This window comes from Pezoporus wallicus, unplaced genomic scaffold (assembly GCF_028554395.1).
Source record: "Pezoporus wallicus isolate ANWC-B61680 ecotype Strahan unplaced genomic scaffold, APGP_CSIRO_Pwel_v1 scaffold_7736, whole genome shotgun sequence".
NCBI lineage: Eukaryota > Metazoa > Chordata > Aves > Psittaciformes > Psittacidae > Pezoporus > Pezoporus wallicus.
The window spans coordinates 136500-156082 of record NW_026636574.1 but is presented as its reverse complement, the minus strand read 5'-3'; the positions used below and the strand labels follow the sequence as shown (position 1 = coordinate 156082).

The window sequence follows — 19583 nt, the reverse complement described above, 5'->3', positions numbered from 1 at the left end:
AAAACATTAAACATGTATCCCCACAGGCCTGAATTTTACTGTTCCCCTTCCAGGTCTGGCCTATTCTTCTGTTTTTCATCATCTTCCAAACTGTTCTCTGCTAACCCACTGAACCTGGGGACATTAGGAGGGCACAATATTGTTTCTTTCTGCTGTTCAGCTGTTTCCTTGTGTTTTACAAGCACACTCCCACAATTATCCTGGTTTCATGCTTTGTGAACAGCAAAACTTTCATATGCTATTTACCTCTGCAGAGGATTGTTCAGGTTTCATAGAATGATAAAACTGAATCACAGTTTGTGTTGGAAGGGACCTTAAAGCTCATTCAGTCCCAACCCCTGCCACGGGCAGAGACACCTTCCACTAGAGCAGCTTGCTCCAAGCCCCTGTGTCCAACCTGGCCTTGAGCACTGCCAGGGATGGGGCAGCCACAGCTTCTCTGGGCACCCTGTGCCAGCGCCTCAGCACCCTCACAGGGAAGGACTTGTGCCTAAGAGCTCATCTCAGTCTCCCCTCTGTCAGCTTAAACCATTCCCTCTTGGCCTATTTGTTTCCTGTTTCTCAGCTCTTTCTGTGCATGCTAAGCTCGAACCCCCTGTTCACGGTCCAAAATAGCCCTTCAGAGAAGCACAGGGCAGGGAATGAGGAGGAGCTCCCTTAAAAAAAAATCTTATTTCTGGTCTTAAAGGTGTAATTTACATAGAATTACAATTGACTTGAAATTCCAAGCAAACAGCCCCAAAACCATACTGGACTCGCATTCTGACTGGGACGATGAAACTTGCATCATACCCTTGGCATCTGTGTTGCTCTTTCCATTTCCAGTAATTGCTGGAATGTTAGACCTGGCAGCACTGCCTCTGTCTCAGAACAGCTCAGGAACCACTCCATGGACTACAAGGGGGGGTCAGAGGGACTGTGCTTCTCCCACTGTGTGAGCAATTAGTCTGCTCCTTTGTTTCCTTCCATGCTTTTTAGTTCTCTCAAATGTACTTACTTTCTTTGCATAAGGAACTTGCAGGTACATCAGTCTGCAAAGCTAGTATGAGGCTGTTGAGAGCTGTGGTTGGATCCCCTGACAACCTGGTTTTCTCTTTTTAGAAGTGTCCAGAATTTGTTGTGCTTCAAATGCTGGCCTAGCTCTGAAAGCTGCTTTTCAGTAAAAGCATTGCAAGTCTGTAAGATCACAGAATCCTGTAAAAACACTCCAAATTCTATAGCAATGATCCTGATATTATTTCCAGCACCTCCCCTAAGTAGCCAAAATAGGAGTGAGGGTAGAAAACACCTTGTTTTCTTTTCTCTCTAGTAAGATGCTCTCAGTTCCAGTTTGGCTTTTTGAGCCCCCTCCCTGCTCTCTGCTAAATAAGAGGCATTATTCCAATTGCCAGTTAACATACTCTCTTTACAGATTGCTTCTCCTCTTTGAGCCTGATTTCTCTCTGATTTCAGTTATAGAATTTGTACACTTCCACTTTGGTTCAACAGCTCTTCCTGCTATGGGCAGCTCCTCTTCAAGGTGTAGGTGAGTGGGGCTTAATGTTTATCCAAGTAACTGGTGTGTGAGTTCAGTGAACTCACAGTTTTGAAGTTGACATTATCTGCAGGCTCATCTGAACAGTCACAGCTTGCAGAGCCTCTTAGGTGTGACCGCATGTGTTCTGAAGGAACATTTCCACTAGATTTTCCCCAACCAAAGGAAGAACAGAAATGAGGTTCCATGCAAGAGCTGAACAATCTGCTCTGAGCTTTAACTTAAAACAATGTGTTCCCCTCCAGAAAATCAAAGGAGACAAACATGTCATGGAATCGTGGAATCCCAGACTGCTTTGGGTTGGAAGGGACTTTAAAGCTCATCCAGCTCCAACCCCTGCTATGGGCAGGGACACCTCCCACTAGAGCAGCTTGCTCCAAGCCCCTGTGTCCACCCTGGCCTTGAACACTGCCAGGGATGGGGCAGCCTCAGCTTCTCTGGACACCCTGTGCCAGCGCCTCAGCACCCTCACAGGGAAGAGCTTCTGCCTTATTTCTGAATCTCTCCTGTTCCAGTTTGAACCCATCACCCCTTGTCCTGTCGCTACAGTCCCTGATGAAGAGTCCTTCTCCAGCATCCTTGTAGCCCCCTTCAAACACTGGAATCTGCTCTGAGGTCTCCATGCAGCTTCTCTTCTCCAGGCTGAACAGCCCCAGTGTTCTCAGCCTTTGTATGGGAGGTGCTCCAGCCCCTGATCACGCTCATGGCCTTCCCCTGGAATTTCTCCAACTGTTCCATGTGTATGTTAACATATGGAATAGAAGCTGGAGTTGGCTTGCATGTTTGTGAAGGGCCCCTTTCACGCATTTTTGCCATAGCAACCTCCAGTTTTCAGAATTGGAGTGTTTCATCGACTTGGGATGGAACAAAGTACTTCCCAGAAAGGAAGCTTTGTCCCTGGTTAATGTTGCCCCTGGGCAAGAAGAGCCTGTTACAAAAAGCAGGTTGCATCGTTTCTGCTACCCATTAAGCAGAAGCATATTCTGGGCAGTTGAAGTTGATAGTCCATGAACTATCTATGATAAAATGTAATGAATGCCCATGAAATGCTTTAATTTGGCTTAATTTCCCTGGAAAGATTAGAAAAGCGTGGATGTGCTTTGTTTCCCAGGAAACCTGGGCTAGAGGGGAATAACATTATCTGTCAAACTATGAAAAATACTATGGAAAATGGGTTATCAAAGTGTTGCTCAAGGTTTAATTACAGGAATTCCTCTGCTATATAGAATGACTCCAGTCGTTTTGAGCTAATCTTGCTGGTTGGGTCAGCATGGAAAATGAGGTATGGAACTGGTTCTAGGATGAGTCAGAGGGGGTCTGGAACAGCTGGACAGGGATGAAATTATTTGGCCTAGGGCTAGGAGACTCTACTGTGGATTGCAGCGTGAACAGCTATGGAGTATGAGCATTTAGAGCACAGAAGTGAATGGCGTTTGCCTCTGCACAGCCTGGTTCCATGTTATTGAATGTACATTCCTTTTCTCCCATGCTTAAAACACAACCCCCTTATACGGCTTGAGAAACATCCTTGCAATAATAGTGTGAGATAACTGTGTCTTTACATGGCCTTTCTGTCCTTTAAAACTGACAGTTTGCAGGACCTATGTCATATTACAGTGCAAGCTTTAAACACAAAGCAAAACATGGGTTGAAAAGGGCATCTGTAGGTGAGTCTTTAATGGGTCTTGATTTAAAGAGGTGAGATGCTCTCCCTGAAGCACAACATATTCTGGCACTGCCTACCTGTTCCTTAACTCTTTCATATGTGATTCCTAGACTCCATGTTTTCTTTGGAGACTTCTTGTGTGCTTTTTCACATTGTAACTGTTGTGGAACTGAAGGACATTTCTTCAATGAAATCATTATTCAGTGAGGAGCCCATCTTCATCTTCATGATGCTGCTCTGCAATGGAGAACATGCTGATCTGAAGTATAAACACTTTTTTTTCCTTGACATAAAAGGAGAGGATCCAAATGCATGTTTTGGTTTGGAGTATGTTCACTTATACATGGAATGTTAAAAAATACTTGTGCCTTAGCATTCCTTCTGCCACCAATGCCCGATTCAACCTGAGCTCTATCCCTCCAAAACCAAACCATGCACCACTTTTTGCTTTGAAACTAAAACCACCACAAGGTAGAAAGCAGTAACCTTGCTGGATACACTACTGGATGAAGGATAGTGATAGATCCTTACCTGTACATCTCATTATAATTCAGATCTTACTTTTCCAAAACTAGAATATCCTGAACTGCATTCTCGTAGTGGCAAATTCAGGTAATATTCAGAAAATGTAAAGAATATGACCGAAGCATCAAGCCTTAAAAATGCGTTTTAAATAAAATGTGATTCTGCCCATGGTGGAGAATATAAGTACAGAGTAGAGCAGGAGGGATAGCACAGGATTCAGTGCTGTCCTTTACAGACTGCACGTTCTTCTTGGACTACATACTTGCATGTGTATTTTGTCCTGTATTTACAGACTTCTCTGTGTGAAGGACTGACATTACAACCCTCATTCTTACAGACTGAATGCCTTATGGTGCTGCCAGTGCTCCCTGGTCCACTTGACACATGAAGAGGCTGATTTCCACAGCTGCTGGCTTCTGTGTGTTCATTTATTCTGGGCTCAGGGTGCTTTCACATGTCACGTATCATGAGTGTGAGGCCCAGCGTGAAAGTGGAGACTTTCCGCAGAGACTGAGCTACTGGAGTGATCCCAGAACCCTAAGTTCTTGAGTACTTGTCCTAACTCAGCCTGGTGGTTTACACCCATGTAAATCTGTTCTCCTTAGGAAACTAAAATCTAAGACATAGAAAAGAGTCTCAGAGTGACTTCTTTTATACTGGTCTGTGACTGTTCATTAGAGAAAGCCTATGAAAAGCTCTGCTAATCTCTGGGCTATAAGCCAGGATCTAGGGGAGGGTGTGCAGTTCTCTGCCTGGAAAGTAATAGTGTTCCTGTACTGTCTTTCCACAGCAGAGATTCAGGGTACTATGCAGTCCTGCAAGCATTGCAGCCATTCCAGGAATACTTCTGGGGCAATTGCTTGAGGGCACATGTAATTTCACCCAATCAGCACGGAGGTCCCAAAGGTCCTGACTCACAATCTGCATCACAGGATGGAACATGCTGTTGCTTCTGTCTTGATTTGAAAATTAGTTGAGCCAAGTAGGAAAAGGAAACTGTTCCAAAGGGCACTTGAAAACAGAAAATCACTTAAATTCAAAGCGTATGCCTTGGGATCAAGGAAGTTTACTAGACAGGTTTTAAACTACACATTCTTGTGGTCCTTCAAAAATGCATCAAGACTGGAATGTGAAATGAGAGAACCCAGTGGTGAAACGTGCCACATATTTTCTGCGTTTCACTTTACTGACAGAAGGGACACTGGTGATTTGTATCATGATGAGAAATAACAGTTCCACCAGTGAGTTCTGTATATTGGGTCAGCTGCTGGTGACTGAATGAGCAATGTACTACCTGGTGTGCTCCCACCAACAGATTCTGGCTTCAGATATACCTTGAGCTGTCATGATCATTCCAGCAACATAAGATGAAGACTGTAAGCAGCAGGGATTGAGTAGCATTTTCATCTCATTATGGTGGAGAATGGGATAGCCCAGCAGACATCACAAGTCCTTAAAGGGTGGTGAGGTGGTGGCACGGGGTGGCCAGAGAAGCTGTGGCTGCCCCATCCCTGGCAGTGTTCAAGGTCAGGCTGGATGGGGCTTGGAGCAACCTGCTCTAGTGGAAGGTGTCCCTGCCTGTGCCAGGCGGTTGGAACCGGATGAGCTTTAAGGTCCTTTCCAGCCCAAACCATTCCCTGATTCTGTGGGAGGGGAAGGTATCATTGCAAATGCCATAGTGGGACACACACGCATACACAGCATGAAAATGGAGCATATGCAGAAGCTTAAGGCAAAGAAGGTATAGAAGGATAAGAAGACATGAAACAGAATTTGCAGGAAATCTGCTGATGCAGTCACACTGTGATGCCGTGTGTGTGCCACAAGAGAACAGTTCTGTCAGGGAGAGCTGCTGGGCCAAGCCACAGCTGCTGCTGCTGGAGGAAAGTTGCCAGTGTTTTAAATAGACTCCTACATTTTCCGAGGTCTTAGAAGTAATAGAAAAGGCCACTAAGAATGGAATAGGATGGAGTGCTGGAAAAACGGTGAAAAAGGTACTGGACTTGCATTACTGTTTGTAGTGGAGATTTTCAGAGATCCAGTTCTAGTGTTTGAATTTGTTTGTGTAAAAATGAGCCAAATGACAGCACTGTTCCTTTGAAATCATTCCACAGCTGGATGGTTTGAGCTGTCCTTTATTTCCATTCTTCTCACTCTACATTTTTTTTTCCTGTTTTTCTTAAACATTACTGAATTTCAGAGACTAATACTAGGGAAGTATTCCCTTCCTTCTCACACTTCCATCTCAAGCTCTTTCCTTAAGCATTTACTGGCAGCTACCGATAGAAGTAGATGGGCCATTGGTATGGCCAGAACATATCTTTGTGTATATGGCACTTCTTTTAAGTCCGTTATGAGAATTTCACTACTCTGCAAGATGTCTGATACAATGATATTAATGCACAGCCTGCACAATTCCCATTTCTACCTTCACTTTGGAAAACCCAAACCTGTTGGTGCTGAGTCTGTCAGCTTTCATGGTGTGTGAACTAGTAAACAAGTATATCATCTTAAACACGGAGCTAATTTCAAGGACTGTGCACCCCAGCCAGGAAAGCATCAGGACACGTGCTCTGGGATGATCTCAGCATCTTCGTTATTCAGACTGTGAGCTGTGTAAAAAAGACCAAATTTCTTAGGGTTGAATCAGCCAGGAAAGGAATTCACAGAAGAGTAAGAATCACTCGAGCATTTCAGAGAATTGTTACTGTGGCCAAAAAGCTATAAAATGTAGTAGAAAGAAAAAAAATAATTAAACTTACTTTGATAAATCTGTATGAAAAGTTTGGACATACAAGAAACTGAAAGGGTAAGAAGTATAGAAGCACAGAATGGTTTGGGTTGGGAGGGATCTTCAAAGCTCATCTAATCCAACCCCCCTGCAATGAGCAGGGGCATCTTCATCTAGATCAGGTTGCCCAGAGCCACATCCAGGAGACATTCAATCCAGAACCTGGGCTTGAGTGTCTCCAGGGATGGCGTATCAACCACCTCTCTGGGCAGCCTGGGCCAGGATTTCATAGTAGAAGGACCATATTTAAGGACCATTCCAGTCCTTAAATATATTTTTTATAGTATATATATTCCACATATAATTATATATAATATGTATTTTTTTATAGTAGAAGGACCATAATATTTTTCCAGAATGGTGATGTTCTAAACCAATCTATATCAAGAAAGAGAATCCAACAGCAGCATTACTTCATAAACAGATAGAACAGGTATGCAAAACCCAGTCATGTGCAGTAACTTTTGCTGTTCTGCATGTTGGGGTAATGCAGGTACAGACACGCCTGTGAAATGACTAACTATCAAACAATGGATGTATAAAATAATACAATCTCCATCAGTTTTTCAGTCTGTGAAAATATTTTTCAGAGGGACTTACGTCCTAAAGTTCTATGGACTTCTAAGAATGTTTTAAACCAAATATAAATCCTCTCATGTAGTCTCACAGAACTGGGGAAAGCATGGACTAGGTATTCTGAAACCACACTAGAGGGCACTTGAGCTGTTTCTTGGAGACTAGGTAAAGGCTATAGTAGTAGGATGCCTACTCAGGAGCAGCAGTGGACAGAATTGAACAGGGGAATTGTAGGAATTATCAGCATTTTCCTCAGGAGCAGCTCTGGGGGAGTAGGTCTGAATTTCTAGGTATAAATTTGGCTTTTAAGTAGTGTAAGTAATTAGGATGAAATAATTTAAAGATTGCTACAGTAGTGTTTTGTCTTTGTACATAGATAAACCACAGAAATGTGAGGTATTTGGGGAGTTTAGAAGAAAATCTAGTCTCAAATAGAGCTAATATCCAAAGAGTTGAGCTGCTCTTTGGAGTCTGCTCTCACTGTATTGCTCTTGCTCCAGTTCTGTCCCCTCCCCAAGTACAGTGTGATGCCCTAAAATGATTGGTTTTATGGAAATTACAAACCCCTTTCTCCTATGGAGCCAGGGTGAGAGAGCTGGGCTGGTTCAGCCTGGAGAAAAGAAGGCTCTGGGGAAACCTCAGAGCATCTCCAGTGCCTAAAGGGGCTACAAGAAACCTGGAGAATGGCTTTGGATAAGGGCTTATAGGGACAGGCCAAGGGGGAATGGCTTTAACCTGCCTGAACAGTGGAGATTGAGATGAGCTCTTAGGCGGAAGTTCTGTACTATAAGGATTTGAGATTTTGATTGTATCATGACCCAAGTATTCATTGTTCCTTGGGAGCACACAATGAAAACAAGGTCTTTGAGCTTAATTACTGGCCGTCTTTGAGAATCAACAACCCTAGGCTGAAGTGCTCTGAACTCATAAGTCAGATCATGATTTATCCATGTAGCCCTCTTAAAAATAGTTTTTTCATATTTAGTGTTTATGGAGATAACAATTTTGAGCTTTCCTCTGTAATCCAATGTTTCCCTTGTTCACCAAAACAAAACAAAAAAAAGATGTGATCATAAAATTCCATGAATTAAAAAGCAGGATCCCCTGTGTATGAATACACCGTGCCACTGATGGTACTGTGGGCTTTCAACTTGCCAGCAGCAGCCAGGGACTAACAGCACCCATTAGTTCCCCCTATTTTACACACCCTCAAGTTAACCTGTTCACTGTCTGCAGTTTTATTGTCTGAGCAACTATAGAAAGTGAGCTTTATCTCTCTGAGATCGAGGCCTCCGTTAGCATCTGGACCCACCACTTTGAGGCTGAGGTCCTGGAGCTCAGCCCCGGAGCAGGGTGGTTCCTTCAGCATTTACTCTCTGCTTGTTCGTAGAATCCGTTGTTAGCAGAGGCTAATTCCAGATGTTGTTGCACAGCACAACTGGAAAAGCACTTCCAGCAGATGACTGTAATGTATTTGTAAATCAAACTTTGCTGGGGAATTGGCAGCTGTCTCCAAAACAGGCTTTTATTTGACTGGCTGAGTTTCAAACAGTGCTTATGCCCTGACACCAGATACAACTGAACTCCAGTTCATGGTGTCTTCTCTCACAGTTGTCAGTGAAATGATGCTGCAAGCTACAGTGAGTTAATGCTCACTATGGTTTTGCATTATTGTATTGCATTATTGTGTAACTGCACAACTTCATCTGCTTAGAAGATGGAGCTTAAGACTGAAGAGCATTTGCCTATCTAGGAGGAGCTTTCTGTGTCTGGACTAAGAAGGAATCCCCTTCCTTCTGCTGAGTGGAGTTTTTTAAATATATATGTGCATGGGTGGCCTGCTGCTGTCTGCAGTGTGGAACATGAGCTTTCTTAGACAAACAGCTGAAATTGGCATCAGGGAAGGCATAGAATGTGGAAAGAAAAAGAGAAGTGAGGAAGAATAACAGAACAATGGAAGTAAGTATTAGAATGACCAAAACTGCTGGGTTGCATATGCAGTTGGGAGATGAATTTGACACAAAGGAAGGAACTAGTGCAAAAACTTCTTTGGAAGATAAGAAACACAAACAGTTCTTTCCAGAGCTCTTAACGTAGGAGTCCTTCCAGTTGTTGAGGTCAAACATAGAGGAGACTGACTATGAGGAGCCTTAGGATGTGTGGAACTGTCAGCTTTCCAGCTACATTGCAGAGTAGTGCTCTGTGGAAAAGCATGCAGAAAGAAAACCTGCTGACACCACCATGTGAGAGCATCTGGTTTGATTTGGACAAGAGGTAATTAGAACAAATGGGCAGAGATGGGAGCAGATCTGGTTTCCAAATTGTAACCTGTTACAAAGAATTAGCATTTCAGGTTTTGTCTAAGCTATATAGCTGAAGAAAAGACAAATGTGACCAAAGATCTGTGACAAGTTACTGGAAAATGAGGGGTTTTCCTTGAATGTTTTCAGTAAAATAACCTGCATCAGTTACTTGCGCTTCTTGGCACATACAAGGATGTATCAAGTGAAGTTACTGGGGTAGATGGCAGTTAATGTGCTGTTGGCCAGTATTCTGTTGAACATAACGTGGGTACTACAATGGAAACTCTGTAAGCAATTTGTGAATGACAACAGGCTGCAAAGAGCTGCCAGAATGGAGAAGGACAGAAGTAGGATTATAAATGACTGACAGAAAACCTCTAAAAGAGCAGCTATAACTTAAGAATGACATAAAAAATCATGCACTTTTGTAAGAATAAGCAACATCACACATGGAAGTAAATGGCAGGTAAGGTCCGTAGTGAAGAATCTGGGAGATGCTACAAGCTGAGCAGAGAAGGCTTTAGGGAAAGAGGCAAATATACTGTGTGTTATAGGCAGATATTTGTGAGGTGAACGTGACAGCACTCACACAGGCACTTCTGGATTGTGTTTCCCAAGAAAGGTGGGGATCTCTAGGGATCCATCCAGACCAACTTTGAGTACTCTTACCCCTCTCTGAGTTGTAAACATAAGATAATGCCAGGATATCTCCTCATATGTCCCACATATGTGTCAAATCTTTCAACTGTGAGCTTTGCAAACAAATATGGCAAAGAATAATATAAAAGTGCAGCCCAAATAGTGCAGTACCAGGCTCGGAAAGTAGACAAAAAAATATACAAGTGACAGAAGCAGGATGAGTACAGACACTTGCTTCTTCCTAGCACTGTGATCAGAATGCTGCTTTCTTTCTTTCTTTAACTCTCTTGGTTTGGTTGCTCAGAAATGTAGGAAGTCTAAATCTGTTGGCTTCATTCTCATAGGTAGCAGTTGAATGCCTTTTAATTAGCTGTCTCCTGCATTTCCAGTCCAGGTAGAGAACTTTTCATGGATGCTTCAGAATGCTTTTGAAAACTGTCTGTGGTGCTTTTCAAAAGATGCTTGAGATCACAGCATTTCTCATGCTCCATGTGTTGGCTTCTCTCTGCTTTTCATTCGTGACATTCATGGGTCCTTGAGAATTAAGCCCTTGTGGCTATTCAGCTGGAATTGAGATGTTAGGGGAGAGTCGCTGTTCCTAAATCACTGATGTGTCTTGACATCCACATTTCTGTTGGGCGTTTACGTGTCTGCCTGTTGTATACCTCAGAGGTATCCCTGGTGCACGCAGCTGAGTCGATGGAGATCAGTCCTTGTTCTGACTCTGTGCTGTTTAATGCTGTTACAGGAAAGATGATGTTATTTTAGTGGTGCAGATGGGACTGTCCCCCAGCCCTTCCTGACCTGACTACATGACTGCCAGCTTGCCTTGTTCCTGCACAAGGAAGGACATGGTTATCCCATCAAAACAGTGCCTATTACTGCACATTTTGAATTCCTGTTCCTGAGCAGTAGCTTGGCCATTTGGTTTTGGTGTCTCTGTAGTGAATTCTGGACCGAGTTCAGATATTTGAGGTACTTTGGTCCTTTGTTATTGGTGAAGCTGTTAACTAACATTTAAATGGGTTTCTGTTCGATGAACCTGACAATTTGCAGCTTCTCTATAATGATACTGTGTATAGCTAACTTTTTGAAGTAATATCATTTGGTTTTGAAGGTTTTCAGAATAACAAACCCCTCCTGTGTTTGCAGACGTTAGGGCTCTTTGCAAGAGTTGCAAACCATTTACTAAGGATATGGCCTCCAGTGTGGGCAGAGGTACAGTAAAAAGAACCATACGACTGAATTAAGATCCTGCAAGGAGGAAAAGGCCTGGAAGAAGTTCAGGTCTCTGCACTGAGCTGTTAAAGTTGAACTTCCAAGTTTCTAATCAAAAGCTGAAAACAGATGGAAGTAAAATGTGACGAGTAATATGAAAAATATGTTGCAGGGAAGATCAAATGGAAGAAAGAAAATTAAAGTGTTCTCAACTGACTGCAGAGTTTCTTCAGAAGCTGCTTTAGAGGAGAGCAAGCCTATTGATGCTTCACCTTTAGTTTGTGTCTAGATGCACACAGGTGAAACAAAGTAGAGCCTAAGGGAGCTGGGGTTATGCACTGCAGCATAGCTCCTGCCAGCACTGAATACCTCAGCTTTTCTGTGTTATTAAATTATATTTAGGAAACCAAGAGGCTTGCTGTGATTTCTGAGGGCTGTCATTGCAATTTCCAGCTGAAAAGACAAAGATTGAAAGCAAAGATCTCCTCTGCTGCTGAAGTTTTGTTCTTATTTCTTTCAATTCGAGGCAGTAGGATGACATCCGTGCCGTCATGTGGAAAAGCATGAGTTAGAAGGATTTGAAGTGTCATGATCCAAAGATCCACCAAGGAGAAGGGAAAATAATGAATTAATTCCCTCTAACAAGCAGAATGTGTCCTTATTCAGTGCACAGAAATACCATTCTTTCCTTCTTTGGGGAATACATGAGCAAGAAAATGAACTGGGAGACAATAACATAAGGGTGTTGTCAAAGTATTTAAAAAAATAGCTGTGACTTGTGCAGATGCCAAGTCTAACTTGCGCTGATTGTCTTAGGGATTTTTGTGGAGCAATTTCTGAATTCTATTAAGGTAACAAGCAAATCTCCTTTGGTGCTCTGGATCTGCACTGTGGGAAGTAAAGGTGATTTCTTGGTGAGTTTTCAAAGGCCAAGAATATGCGTGCTTTGAAATGCAAACTTAAATGTTACAGAGAAATTAAAAATGGTGAAAAGTTAAGGGAAAGGAAAGGGGAATAAAAAGAGTAGACAGCAAAAGTGGAACCAAAGTGGAAATGTAAGAGTAATATAATATCTTTTTTTTTTGGACAACACACCACAATATTGGGCAGTAGCAAGTTTCTTTGCTGCCTGCACACCTTGCATTCCGAGTCTGGGATAAGCCACAGCTTGTATCATAACAGCACCCAGGTCGGTGGTCTGTGGTGTCAGCAATGTGAATTGCTGAATGTCACTACTGTTTAAAACAGGAAAAGGCTGCCCTGTGAGATGAGCACACACCAGAGTTTGTTGATCTATGTTAGTGTTGTTAACATGTTGAGTGCTACAGCTCAAAGGCAGAAGTATCAAAGGTGTGACAGCATGTAAGGCCTGTGATGCATGATGATAATGCTATAGGATATATGCAGTCCATGGTAATGGATGATTATTTCAAATATGCCAACCATGGCAAGAATGATAGTAAGGGGTGGTATGTCCTTCTCTCTTAGCTAAGCGCATTCCATAGCACTTTGCCTGCTGCTACAGTAGGTTTGTGTCATGCAATTGAATGCATGTTGCTGTGTCTTGCATAATTCAGAGGGACTGAACTCTTTCCTCTGTTGAAGTGCGTTTGTCTTTCCCAGATCTGCATTTCCCACTCCTGGTAGCATGAGTGTATCCTCAAGCCCCAGAGGATGCATGTGACCAATAGCAACAGATGTGCTTGTCATAGAGATGCTGGGAGCATCTGCACTGTGTTCATCAGAGGCTGAAGGTATTACCTGGGTTGAATGTTACTCATAGCTTTACAACTGTGTGTTATACCAGACTCCTGTAGCATCCTGTTGTGCCTCCCTGAAATACGTTTTTGTGGATGAGTAAGATCAACTCCTGGTAGTATATTGAGTACGTGTTAGTTTCCAAAGGTGCAAGAAGCAGTCTTAGAGTGATGAGTGCATTCAAACATACCTGCCTCTGAAAAAGGAAAACAAATTATTAATGCTCTGGTAACAGACTTCTGTTCATATTCCTTTCATCTAATGCAGAAGAAGTAAGGAGTTGGATAGCCATAGTGGAACGAACTGCCACACTAAACTCTCTTAAGTAGCAATTCAGCTTAAACTATTTTTACTAGAGTTAAGTGTTCAAAATAGGCCATCACAGTATTGCTGAGTCAGACTAACCAGTCTCAAGACCTCTTTGCAAGGTTCCTCTCACTTTTACTTCTTATGTCTTTGCATATAAGAGGACTGCCTGCTTCTTATAGAGATACTGTCTGTGTTTCCAGAGCTGCCATGGGATGCTGAGGGTTACCCCCTCAGGTAATGCTCCTTGTGATGATGTGGTCCAGTCCAGGAGGCTGACATGTTTCTTTGATTCATTTTTCATTCCTAGCTCCCTCTGTGTCTTACATTGATGCAAAAGGAAGAGGCTAAATAAAGGCTTAAATACTTTTTCAGTAATGCCGAAATCCTGCTTAGGTCTTAAAAGCTGTAGAAACTATTTCTGACAAGCTTAAGAAGGTTTTTGCGTTCACTGCTGTTGGCTCAGAGATCCTCTATTTTTTATCTCTGTTTTTTAACTAACAACTTTTCCCACCCTGATCAAACGAACCATTCTGCCCATGGACCTTGAAGGTTAACCTCTCCTTCCTGGACCGGATTGTCCACAGAGCCACTAAGATCATCAGCTTCCCACACTGAGAAAAGTGATCTCAGCTTTATCCTGTTACTGCTTCAAAATCCACCTCAGAGAAAGTGTAAGCAGTTGTTTGCAGTGTAAGTTAACATGATCTGTCATGGAGTAACACCGTAACATTCTGCTTATTTCATCACACTATGAAAATAAATACAAGAGGTTTCACTTTGACCTCTGGTTTAGAAATGAATTTAAACACTGAGAATAAACATGCAACGGAGGACATACAGCTTAAGAACTACTAAGTCATTCTGACATATTCTGGCTATTTATCTTTTGCTGTTGATTAGCCTCTGGTTTACAAAGAATCTTTTGTGTATTCACAGCAAAGATGTGAATGAAAGTAACTAGCACTACATCTAACAGCAGTTTAACAATAACAGTGAGTTAGGTTTTGTAATGTTACATGTGATGGATGGCAGACAAGAAGCTGTTTCCAGATGATTTCAATTTCTTACATCTTTTAGGTTCTAAACAGCTTTAGATAACATTCCAGCAAAAAAGAGTATAAGAAAAGCTAAATATTCCTAGAATTCCATCCTGGTTTGTGTTGGAAGGGACCTTTCAGCTCATCCGCTCAGGAACAGTGACCATGTGCCCCTGGTACTCCCCCATGGTGGTTTGGATCACAGTGGTCTCACTCTTCATCTGTTTTACTTTGCTGTGAAACCTCTTGTATCTGTATATACATAGATATTTATATATGCAATAGTTACTCTCTCAACCTGCTGGTTATGCTGTGCAGCATCGTAGAAGTGCTAAGACCATCTTCCTGCTTCCAATTTCATGCTGCATTTGCACTTTCTAACTTTCAGTCCCTACATGCCTACCTCTCCTGTTTGATCACTGAATGAGGAATACGGGCTTTTTAGCCAAATATTGTCCTACGGTCTCTTGAAACCTGACATCTAGGAGGGAGGGTGTTTGGAGGAGGGGTTGAAGCAATAGCTTTCTTTTCTTGTCTCCCCATGTACGTCTTCTCTTGCTCTGGTTTCTGTTTCCAGACTCTCATATTTGAGTTAGAACTGAACCAAATGGTTGGTGTTAGAGATCCTAAGCACATTTGCTGGTTGCTCAGTTTTTCTGGCTTGCAATCTCTTTGGAGTATTATTCCCTGTGAATAGGTCGTTCACTCTGAACCACACAATCATAACAGGAGATTGTTTAATGTCTTTCTGTAACCTTACTTTCTGCTACAGGCAAACCACAGGCACATCTCTCAAGAGTGTTGTTTGGTGCACTACTTTGTCTAAACATTTTCCCACTGGATCTAATCCAGTCTGAGATCTCAACTGTCGTGAGAATGCAACAAATCATTCTGGGAAGTATCTAAATTTGCCCCTATTGGTCAAAGCAATGTTTATGCACAGCCAGAACCACATGACAGAGGAGAGGGTCCTCTTGAACCCTGTTAGTAATATGTGCTAAAAAAATACCAGAGCTCCCAATTTTTTTCTATGAGTAAACCACAAAACTACTGTTTGCTTGTTTGAACAACCCCTGATTCGAGCATCATTGGAAAAAAGCCAGGAAAGCATCTGGAGTCAGCCCAGAAATGTTTTTTATCTTCAGAGCCACTTTATTGATTCAAACAAACAAACAGGATAAAAACCCACTGAAAAAAAACACAGAAAAAGCCTTTTCAGAAATGCATATGTTCTTTGAAAGAGCATTTTAGAGCTTTACAATGATTGCTTGAGATGTGGGACCTACATGACAGCTGCCAGGAGAGATCTGTCAAACATAAATGCCGTAAGTGTACTTGCTCATTTTCAGACCTGCTTCAGATTAGCCTCAATCACTGCTCATTTCCTATACAGAAACATCCTGACATCTCCAAGGTATGTGGAAAGGAGCAGCTCTGCAAAGAGGTATATTTAGCAGTTTTCCAGTGGAGTGGGTTGCAGAGCACTCACACAGGACAAATGACCAAGAAAGTCTGCTGTTTCCATGGGCTGCTCTGAACAGTCTGGAGTGGTGGATTTGTCTCCAACTGTAGCTGGTGCTCAAGTTGCAAAATACAGCATTTAATACATAGCTGAAAGGAAGATCTAAGGTACTCAGATGACAGATGCTCTGTCAGGCAAGAGTGAAGCCTGTTGGCAGGAATGCTGGTGTTGTTGCAGCCTGTTCTGCATGAACTTTGGAGGGTAAAATGTGCATTCATTCCTCCATCTACTACTTTATCTTAAACAGCTAAAACTGTGACCTGGTTGCTCCTGCCTCCAACTGCTGTTTCAGTTTGGGGTATTGACAGGGAAGATGCTTTATGTACAGAATGAGACCTGTTTCAAAGTCCTAGAACATTTCATAGATAATAAGCTTGATCCTGAGCACAAAAAAATGGTGCATGGAAATAGAAATAAAAACGGCATGGGGAAAATCTGCTAAACCAAAAGGAAACCTTCCAACTGCAAGACAGCCTGTTTGACTTGCATTGTTAGCACCAGCTGGGTGTCAGTACTACAGCTGTTTCCTAAGTATGTCAGCATTAGCAAAAAAGGCAGCAGTTTGTACATAAATACAGGGAATGCTGAGAAAGTGACACTATTAAATGTTTGTTGAATCTACGCTCAAACACAAGATCCTGTTCAAACTAGTTAAAGGGAAACCATCATCTGTTGACTTGTCTTGCAGTGCATGATTAGTGCTGTGGGTGTATAATTCAGCTGAAGAATGACTCGTTAGGAACAGAAGGAATAAACTCTGACAATAAACATCATTTTTCAGGCTAGCACTGAAGAAGCTGGGAGCAGCTCCAGTTTGCCAAACCTCATTAATTAATGTGATTCTGCCTATTTGCTTTTGCAGAGCTTTGATGTTCAGCAGTCAGTGTTTAAGCTTCACTGCAGATGACAACTGTGTTGGAATTTATTAATCACTGAATGAGTCATCTGTTCACCTTCATTGCTCAGTGTCTGAGCAATACGATCAAGTTAAAGATGACCCGAGTTTAGGGAACATGAGCTAAATGTTACCTGTTTCAATCTATGCCAAATCCATGGTAGATAAACCATTCTGTTTGCTAAATTACCCAAAGAAATGTCTGGTTATTTTTAAACACATCAGAAAATTAGGACCTGGAATGTCTTAAACACTGGTGAAATAGGGAGCAATTCAGTATTTCAAGTGCAAGTTGGAAGGAAACTTCTTGGTTGGTTCTAACTGAAGTTGCTGGGGATGACATCTTCTTCCAGTTTCAGAAAGATAAATCTCTTGGTAACTTCAGTGGATGGAAGTGTTGCATGTGTCAGCAGTGAGGAGCTTATACACAAGTCTGCTGCTCCTGGAATGCACGGCTCTCATTTTCATAGTGCCACCTTCCTCCTCATGCTGGCTGTGGGAATTGTAATCAGCGCATCTGAGCCAACCTGGGACACAGCAGAAAGCATTGAACTTTATGTTCAGAAACTTTATTGACACAGTTCTGGTGCTGGGAACTCTCTCAGAGCAGCAAGGAGGCATCATGGAAACTCCAACAGGAGGTGAAGTGCAAGTAACCAGAACATTCTTGTTTTCCCTTTCATATGTCAGCAATTACTCATTAATTGTAACAGTACCTTCAACATATAGTAGGCTGTGTTATGTGCAGGCCACTATCCTTATGCGGCAAAGAGTGAAGCAAGATGATGATATTGTCTGTCACAAACAGCTTCTCTGCATCAGCTTGCCGTCTTGTGGCAAAAAGTAGCAGCATGTTGCCTGGTTGTTGCCTGGTAATTACAGTTCACTGATACACTTGTGTGTAGTAATTCTAATAGTGTAATTGGCAAATAACTCTGCAAGAGATATATGTTAAATGGCTGTTGAAAATGGTGTTAGTGCCTAACCATTCTGCATTGAGCTTGTCTAATAACTTGCTCCAGACATCGGAAAAGTTGTTTGCTTCAGGCTAACAATAGCCCTTGCAGAGTTTGTTGTGTTTGGCTTCAATGGTCTGCTTTGGGAGTGCACTTTGAAAGAGAACTTCAAGAACTCTTGTCTTCCTAGAATGACAAAACTGGGTTTCCATCATTAGTAAACAGTCTCAGTTTAGAACAGCCTTTTCCCATTAGATCCTGCCTTTCCTATGATCCCAAAATCTTTTTGCTCTCTTTCTCAATTCTGATTTTATAGTTGGGAAAACAGAATAAAAACTTGAGTCTTGCAAACAGAGGTTTGACATAGTGGACGTTGTACATACTCTTCTGTTATTTACCTGTTCAGCAGCAATTTCCTATGGCCAGCACACTCCACTCCACTTAAAATGTCATCCCATGGTGCCTAAAGACTCACAGAGCATGTGTGTTTAGAAACTAGACATGCAGTCTGTGTGAAGAACCTAGAACCAAAGCAGTAACCTGCAGTTCATGACATCAATGCTCCTTCCCTTCAAATCAATAGCAAATGAAAATGAATAGAGCTTGAATGTTGTTGCAACCTATCAAACTGAATATTGCAATTAGCAGACAGATTAACTCCTCAATCAGACAAGTTCTGTTTTAATCAGAACCTGTAATACAAGTCTCATTATTTATTGGTTAATAGCATATCCCAATGGGAATTGGGATTGTGCATGTTCATTCCTTCCTGCCATGGCTTAACTTGTTCTCAGAGTTGTATTCTGCGCACTCGAGTTGGAATATAACCAAATCAAATGATTCAAGAGGAAAATGGAAAACGGGAAAAATCCCCAGAGGATGCCTATGATCACAGAATCATAGAATCGTTAGGGTTGGTAAGGACCTTAAGATCATCTAGTTCCAACCCCCCTGCCGTGGGCAGGGACGCCTTATGCTAAATCATATCACCCAAGGCCTCGTCCAACCTGGCCTTGAACACTGCCAGGGATGGAGCATTCACAACCTCCCTGGGCAACCTATTCCAGTGCCTCACCACCCTAACAGGAAAGAATTTCCTTCTTATATCCAACCTAAACTTCCCCTGTTTAAGTTTTAGCCCATTACCCCTTGCCCTGTCACTACAGTCCCTAATGAAGAGTCCCTCTCCAGCATCCCTGCTCCAAGATTTTGCCAGGCCCAGAGGTGAGACTTACTGGTCTGTAATTCCCCGGGCCATCCATTTTCCCCTTCTTGAAAATGGGGGTTATATTTCCCTTTTTCCAGTCATCGGGAACTTCACCTGACTGCCATGATTTCTCAAATATGATGGCCAGGGGCTTTGCAACTTCATTCCAGCTCCTTTGAGACCCACGGATGGATCTCATCAGGACCCATGGACCTGTGCACGTTCAGATTTTTAAGATGGTCTCAAACCAGTTCCTCTCCTACAGTGGGCGCAAGGTCTTCATTCTCACAGTCCCTGCATCTGCCTTCCAAGACTTGGGTGGTTTGGTCAGAGCCTTTGCCAGTGAAGACCGAGGCAAAGAAGTCATTCAGAACCTCAGCCTTCTCCAAATCCTGTGTAGCCAGTTCTCCGGAGAGCTTCCTGAGGGGGCCTACATTCTCCCTAGTCTGCTTTTATTTGCTATGTACCTGTAGAATCCCTTCCTGTTATCTTTAATACCTCTAGCTAAGTTTAATTCTAACTGGGCCTTAGCTTTCCTAACCTGGTCCCTAGCTCCTCGGACAACATCCCTGTACTCTTCCCATGCCACCTGTCCTTGCTTGCACTTATTATAAGCCTCTTTTTTCAATTGAATTTTCCTCAGGAGC

The 19583-nt window shown here is 42.5% G+C and overlaps 1 long non-coding RNA gene across 1 annotated transcript in view; it reads left to right on the top strand.

Annotated features, from left to right (window-relative positions):
• Nucleotides 1-1409: 1409 nt before the first annotated feature.
• Nucleotides 1410-19583, top strand: part of LOC130594615 (uncharacterized) — a 90298-nt gene continuing 72124 nt past the window's right edge. The window contains exons 1-2 of the long non-coding RNA XR_008971124.1: nt 1410-1525; nt 12069-12166. This is a non-coding gene — a long non-coding RNA (uncharacterized LOC130594615). The remainder of the gene's footprint in view (nt 1526-12068; nt 12167-19583) is intronic.